We start from the raw sequence: 7,924 nt of genomic DNA on the forward strand, positions 1-7,924 counted from the left end.
AAAAAAATCCCCCCCCCCCCCCCCACTGCCCTTGTCTTGCTATTAGTGGTTTAAAAATGTCAGCATCCTGTATTTTTTTCTGACCGATCTTTTGGGAATTTTTGGCACATATTGTTCCACCTGATGAAATAAAAAAGTTGCAGATTGTCTTTCTCAAGGGAAATAAATTATTTTCTCTTTTTATATAAATATTTACTTTGAAATATATTTATATTTCAAGGGCTTTTATATTTTATCCAAAGCATCATTTCTTAACATTGCCACAACCTTAAAATGGAGCTCCTGTTAAACCGTTGCCCAGTATCACTAGCTTGTCATATAAGTTAAATTTATGTGCTAAATGACTCAGAGTGAAGACACCCCACTCCCTGCTTTTGGCTTGAGTGTTTGGATGGTGTTTTTCTTAGTAGAAATTTTGTATGCCACTACTTTTTAAATTAATCTAAACCACACAGATTTTTTAATTTTTAGTTTTTAAAACTTAAAAAAATGTGTGTACGTTTCTCTTTTGCAGCCCTTCTAACTTTTTTCTACCTCTCCCCACTCCTGCTGCCTCTCGGGTGTGCTTTGGGCTCCTGGTGTGCTTGTCTTCTCTGACTCTGCTCTCCTCTAGAACAGACTACGGCCTCCAAAGTGTCCTGCCCTCTGCTTGTCCCACTCTGAGTGGCCACTCCATCTCCTCCACGTTTCACCTCCATGTCCCTACCCAGTTCTTTTATTGAATGACTGAGAGTCACTGAGAGTGGAGTGAGTGTTTCTGTCTGGGACTGTAGTGGCTGAAATTGTGCAGGTCTCCTAAGCCTTGACCTTAACAAGGACAGGCTCAAACCAGTGATGCCTGAAATCTCTACCAGTTCTATAGTGCAGGATAAAGTAATTCACAATGAGGTGTGTAACTAGGCTGAGCCTTTCAAGGATGGGGGAATGGCTACATATTTTCTGTTTAAAACAATAGCTCATTGATCCAAATAACATGTGAACTGTGTGTGTTAGATGTGTTTTTGAGCATCTCCTCCTCCCTCCTTCTTCCCGCAACTCAAATTATGATTCAGAAAACAAAATGTAGGGAGTCAGCTTTTCAACCATTGATTTGCATGTATGTTCCCTCTGGTCCCACCTTTGCAGATGGGATTCAGGGGAGGAATCGCTGCTTTGTGAGAGGTGGTCTAGTATTAGAAACATCTTCTAATGCAACATCTTCTTTATTTATAAACTTACTTTTCATTTGTTATGAATACATTCTGAAAGTCAGGGCAAAAAAAAAAAAAAAAAACAACGAAGAGTTACGCTCATTTGAAGCCTGTTCTGTCTCTGGGTTGTACAGGACACATTTTTCAGCTGCCTCCCTACTCCTGAGTCAGTGTAAATGCCTCCGCTCAGGAAGGAGGGGTGGTAGGATGCCAGCGAAGTCCCAGCACTGTGCTTCCCAGGGGACTGTCTATTCTTGGATCTGTAGTCTACTTAATTCTCAGAGTCTCAGAGGAAGAGATGAGGAGTCAGGTGCAGGTCCCGGCTGTAGTCTGTGGAGAAGCCAGACCCTTCGGCGTTGCTGTGGCCTTCATTTTTCTCCATGTGTACAGGTTCCCCGCACACATCATTTAAATTCAGGGGTTAGGTAGGTTAATGAGTATTCTTTCCCCCTTAACAAATATCTTATGGAACACTTAGACTACATATTTTTAGAGGATTATGTTTTAAAATAATGCAGTTTTTGAAATTTTCATTCTTGAGGGGCTTGGTGGTTTTCTCACATTTTCATCAGCTTAGTCACTTAGACTACATATTTTTAGAGGATTATGTTTTAAAATAATGCAGTTTTTGAAATTTTCAGAGGGGCTTGGTGGTTTTCTCACATTTTCATCAGCTTAGTTACACCACCACACACACACACACACACACACACACACACATTTATTTGTGTGGTATAAAATCCCCAAGGTAGACACAGTGAGTGGTCTCTCTCTTCTTCCCCCACGATTGATTGAGCTCCCCTTCTGAACAAGAAGATACCAGTTGTTTGTCTGTCCATTGGCTTTTTTAAAGTTCTCGTCCTCTTCTGGTAAATCCCTGTTTTTTGTGCCCCTATCCCCCTGCAGTTATCTTAAAGAGAACAGTCTCTTCAATCTGGCATTCATTGCACATGTTCCAGTCATGCGGTTACAAAGTTGACATTGCAGCCTCAGCAAAGGTTATCTCTTTAAAATTCTCTAAAATTCCCCTTTGGCACATCTATTTTGGCAGCTGGGTTTATATAGGAAAGTGGTGAATCTCTTGGCTCCTCTTTTTGTGCTTTATAAAAGTAGAACTCTCTGGCCAGAAGGGTAGATAGGCAAGAAGCCCCTCTGTAATTCCCATCAGTTCTTCCTAAGTATTTTCTGTTTTACTCTGTAGTAAATGGTCTCCTTACCATGTGCTTGTGGACCAAATGGGTGTTTTTTTGTTTGTTTGTTTTGGTTTTTTTTAGCGTGAGCATACTGTAGCTTGATACTTAAAGTCTTATTAGAAAACCCTGCTGTTTTAACGTATTATACTGTTTTGACTTTGTAATCTTTTTGCATTTTTTAAAAGTTGGAACAACTCAAAGATTATATTCACTCATTCAAAATTACCTCCCTCCTGCAATTAAACTACAATTTAGTTAATACTATAACAAGAAAGATGGAAAATTTAAATTGCTTTCCAGTGAGATGTATTCATTGCTGAAGGAATGACATCACATGTGTGCTTTCTTGGGACAGCACTTTCTTGGATGGAGACAACCAAATCCCTGTGAGGCAGACAGCACAGGCCTTTTCATTTTCAAGTAGCTTTTACTAGGAAAACATTGCTTCTGGGAGTAGAATTGACCATTTATTACTATAGGTTGCCTTCAGAGACCTTTATTTCTTTCTGTACATAAAGTTGGCCCTCCGTATCCCTGGGTTCCGCATCCACAGATTCAACCAACTGCTGATCAAAAATAAAGGGGGAAAAACCCCAACAAAAAATAACAATACAGTAATAAAAAATAATACAAATAAAAAAATATACAGTGTTAACTATTTACATAGCATTTACATCGTTTTTGGTATTATAAAGAATCTAGAGGTGATGTAAAGTATACAGGAATCTGTGTTATGTTATATGCAAATACTAAGGCTTTTTATATCAGAGACCTGAGTATCTGAGGATTCTGGTATCTTCAGGGTTCCTGGAACCAGTCCCCCACAGATAGCAAGCAAGGACTGTACTGTGACCTCCACAGAAGTAGAGCTTTATGAAGTCATGTTGGTGCGTTTCCATAGCTGTGATTCTCTCATTTAAAAATAACTGCATATATTTGGTATGAAAAATACTTATTTTTGATTTTTAAAAATGTAAATATTGATAACCTAGATGTCAAAACTTCCACATTAGAAATGAGCATGGTTCCTTTTACTGTTAATTTTTTTCTGCTTATATTATTACATAAATAAAGCTTGCAAACTCATAGGTGAATTTTTTCACCCCTCAGATGGTTTATGAAAGATTTTAGACTACTTATTTTTGATGCTGTTCTGTTTTCTTCAAGGATATGCAGTATGAATTAATGGTATTTTTGCTCTTAGGCACCCCTCTCCCCACCAGACTAAATTGATATACATTAGAAATAAGCTATCTTTTCTAGCTAAAAATTTTAGAATACGATTTATGATCCTGTGTATTACACATATACTTTTCTCTCTGAAGCTGAAAAATTTTTCTTGTTATGCTTATATTTTATCCAAAAACACCCTGTAGACTTTATAGATCTGTGGTATCTAATGCCCTCGATGGATCCTTGGGAAGAAAGTGTTTTAAAGTGCATAATTAGGGCACTTGAGCATAAAACTACAATTATACACTTGTGTGTTAATTTTGTGTACAGTAAGACTTTATTTCAACACTGGTTGTAAATGAGAGGAAGCATTTTACTGCCTGTGAATGCCTGCATTTTATGAATACTGAAATAAAATATCCTCTAATTGGCTGACCTGGAAAGAAAGGTGAAAACATCTGTAGTTAGGTGGTAGAGGAGAATACAAAAGGTGTAGTAGAGGTTTCTTTTTAAAGGTAACTAGAAAAGTAATCTTACATGCTTGCTGTGCCTTTGGAATCATTCATGCTATTTTAGCTGCTGTTTCACAATAATAACTAACAGAGTAAAAGCAGTTTATAAACATAAGCCAATGAAAATACTGAAGAGACAGAGTAGTGAAGATAGCAGTTGACAAGGAGTCGTTGGTCTGGTAAAGTGAAGGCTTTGGGCTGATACGATTGACTTGTGTTAGTTGAACATACATTTATTTATCAGATTCTGTGTATGAGAGTTAGGGTCCACTCCTTGAACATTGAAGGAGTTAATTTTATGAAAACTAAATGTACCACTTTACAAAATGGATAATAACGTTGCAGAACTTGTTACCCTAAAGAGGTAGCATGCACTAGAAATATAAATTAATTTAAGAATGGTATAAATAAATTCATGGATAATAGATTCATAATGGTTATTAAGAGGAAATAAAGGCTGTTCAGGATATATCCCTGCATTCTGGAAATTGAGGTCATGAGAGGTGCTACCATTTAGTTCGCACAGCTATACAGAATATTCACTCTGCAGAACATTGGTCTGACCTACTATTTGCTTAAGCTGTGATTTGCTAAATATAGAACAGTTGAACTTAGAATAAGCAGTGAAATTTTGTAGGCAATTAATAACTGTAAAGAAGTCCAGAAGAGATCATATGTATATTATTTTATTGTGTTTATGTCTTTATAATCTTATATTGTCTGTATCCTGTTAAAGAAGTTTTATGACACACATTTATCATGAAAAAAGACTTATTACTGATAACTAATGAGAATTTTTCAACGTTGTTTCACATATCAAAAAAAAAAGTAAATTTATTTTCTGACATGAATTTTTTAAAATTTTAAGCTAAAGGGGAGGGTTAAATTATCCCAGGTGTTAGTTTTAGTCTATTATAAAACAGCAATGTTTGTGGCCTAGAAGTTGTCTGTTAGGAACTAGGGCATAGATAAAAACGTAAGTGGGCTCTATAGCAACCTGAGATACATGTAACTAGCTTGTTTGTGTGGTTGCTCACCTAGTTGTTCTTGAGTTTAAGGCACTGCTTGAATACGTTGCCAGCTCCATCTTCACCCTAGGTTATCTTTTTTCTGTTACTCACAGGAAGCTGGACAGAATTGGAAGGGACTTAGCTGCAGCATACAATGTGTGCAGTAAATGCTCAAAGTACATTCGTTGACTGTTTCTCATTTTTCAAGCATGGAGGACTAATTTCAGGAAATTGTGCAGTATTTTTTTTCCTGAGACAGCCTAAGGACAAGATTTATTTTTCTTTTTAAAATAAGAAAGTGGAGGGGGGAAAAAAGCACCTAAGTTTTTTAGAAGTCTCAATTGGGAACTTAGCTTAAGGGACTGTAGAATGTGGAGCCGTTGTAAGATCTTGACCTTGTAAACTTTATTTATTACCTTCTAGCACATTATTTTTGACTGGACATGTTGACATAATAAAATTTCCTCATGCAATTGATTCAACCATGCATCAGTTTAGCATCTGAATTCCTTGCTGTGGGGAATTTTCAGTCTGTCTCTTATGCATGAAAAATAGTGTTTGATATTTCTGTGAAATCAGAAGCCAGCAGAATTTGCCACATTTGAATGGATCTGTTGTGAACTTAAGATTTTTCTTATGCTTTTTGCCTTCCCATTTTGTAGAATTTACCTGGAGGGGCTCAGTTCTGTGATGAAAAACAAACAAATAAAAATTAAGGAGCTTTTTGCTGTTAAAGATAAATTGTTATAATACACTTTTTGATAACTCTTAGAAAGACAGCAGCAATAAATAATCCAAAATAAATTGCATTTTGTTCTTGATTCATGAAAAACCCTGCATCGGCTTAACGGATGGTAACATTTTGGTATGTATTCTTCTAGGCTATTAATTCTTTATACACATACCACACACAGATTTTCATATTCAAAAATGACATTATATGGGGGCCGGCCCGGTGGCACACTGCTACAGTGCGCCGCTTGGGAGTGTGGCGGCGCTCCCGCCGAGGGTTCGGATCCCACATACAGACCGGCCGCTCACTGGCTGAGCGAGGTGCGGGCGTGACACCTAGGGTTGCGATCCCGTTGCCGGTCCCGGTCCGGTATAGCGCGACACCGAGGGTTGCGATCCGTTGCCGGTCACGAAAAAAGACAAAAAGGAAAAAAAAAAATGACATTATACTATATATTTTGTTTTGTAACTGGCTGCCTGTTAAGTTCCACCTCAATAATTCATGGACAGAACTCTTTGCTATTAAATACTCGTACATGTTTTCTATAATGTGAATCATAATTTTTACTGGCTCTATAGTATTTGAATACTCCCCCTTTTTAATCATCTGGTGGATATTTAGACATTTACCAGTTTTCACTTCTAGACATAAATAAGGCAGGAATGATTTAAGCATAAATATGTTAAAATACGTGCCATAGAACTATCAAAAAATGAGGTCAACAGTTTAGATACTTCTTCATTAAGTGTATGTACATATTTCACTAATATTTTAAGGTATAATTTACACACAATACAATGCCTAGATCTTAAGTGTACAGTTTGATGAGTTTTGACAAGTATGTACATCCATGAACCACCACCCCAATTAAGATATAGAATATTTCCATCACTCCCAGAAAGTTCCCTCTTGCCTTCTTTCCACCAGTCCCCATATCCCACAACAGTTGCTGTGATTTCTATTACAATAAATTAATTTTGTTTGATTTTGAACTTCATATAAAGAGATCATTTGGTGTATTGAATAGGTATACATTTAATATAGTTCTTTTTTAAAAAAAATATAGTTCTTGAGGGAAGCGTAAATACCAACCTCTTGGAATAAAAGGATCTGAAGCTTATGTGAAAATTATACAGAGTAAGAGCAATAGCTCTTTCAAAAGAATGAAATTGGACCCCTTACCTGACATCAGATACAGGAATTAATTCATAGTGCATCATAGACCTAAACTTAAGAGCTAAAAAAAGCTATAAGGACATAGAACTCTTAGAAGGAAACGTACAGGAAAAGTTTCATGGTATTGGATTTGGTAATGATTACTTGGATATGGCACCAAAAGCATAGGCAACAAAAGGAAAGATAGATAAATTGGACTACATCAAAATTAAACTTTTGTGTATCAAAGGACACTATCAAGAGATCAAAAAGACAACCCACAGAATAGGAGACAATACTTGGAAATCATATATCTGATAGGGGATTAATAACTGGACTATATGAAGCACTCCTACAACTTAACAACAAAACAATCAATCCAATTTAAAAAAATGGGCAAAAGACTTGAACAAACGTTTTCCCAAAGAAGAAGTACAAATGCTTAATAAGCTTATGAAAAGGTGTTCATCGTCATTGATCATTAGGGAAATGCACATTAAAACTACAGTGAGTATGACCTGAGTCCCATTAGGATTTCTGTTAAGAAAAAAAAAAAATCCAAACAGAAAATAACAAGTGCTGTCAAGGATGTGGAGAAATCGGATCCTTTATGCACTACTGATGGTAATGTAAAATGGTGCAGCTGCAGTGGAAAACTGTATAGAAGTTCGTAAGAAATTAAACATAGAATTACCGTATGATAGTATAATTTCACTTCTGGGTTTATGCCCAAATAAATGAAAGCAAAGACTTGAACAGATATTTGTAAACTCATGTTATGAGCAGTATTATTCATAGTAACCAAAAGTTGGAAATAACCCAAGTGTCCATCGATGGGCAAACAGATAAATAATATTTGGTATTTACATATGGTGACCTTAAAAATGAATGAAATTCGGGCTGGCCCGGTGGCGCACTGGAGAGTGCGCCACTTGGGAGCGCGGTAGCGCTCCCGCCA

At 36.7% G+C, this 7,924-nt stretch overlaps 1 protein-coding gene across 1 annotated transcript in view; it reads left to right on the forward strand.

The window, feature by feature from the left end:
• The window catches only part of LOC103590302 (AT-rich interactive domain-containing protein 1B-like), a gene marked incomplete at its 3' end in the record, with an annotated part of 73,867 nt that overhangs the window by 59,160 nt on the left and 6,783 nt on the right, over positions 1-7,924 (forward strand). The window lies entirely within an intron of this gene.

Source organism: Galeopterus variegatus, unplaced genomic scaffold, assembly GCF_000696425.1.
Source record: "Galeopterus variegatus unplaced genomic scaffold, G_variegatus-3.0.2 Scaffold795, whole genome shotgun sequence".
In the NCBI taxonomy this organism is placed as follows: domain Eukaryota; kingdom Metazoa; phylum Chordata; class Mammalia; order Dermoptera; family Cynocephalidae; genus Galeopterus; species Galeopterus variegatus.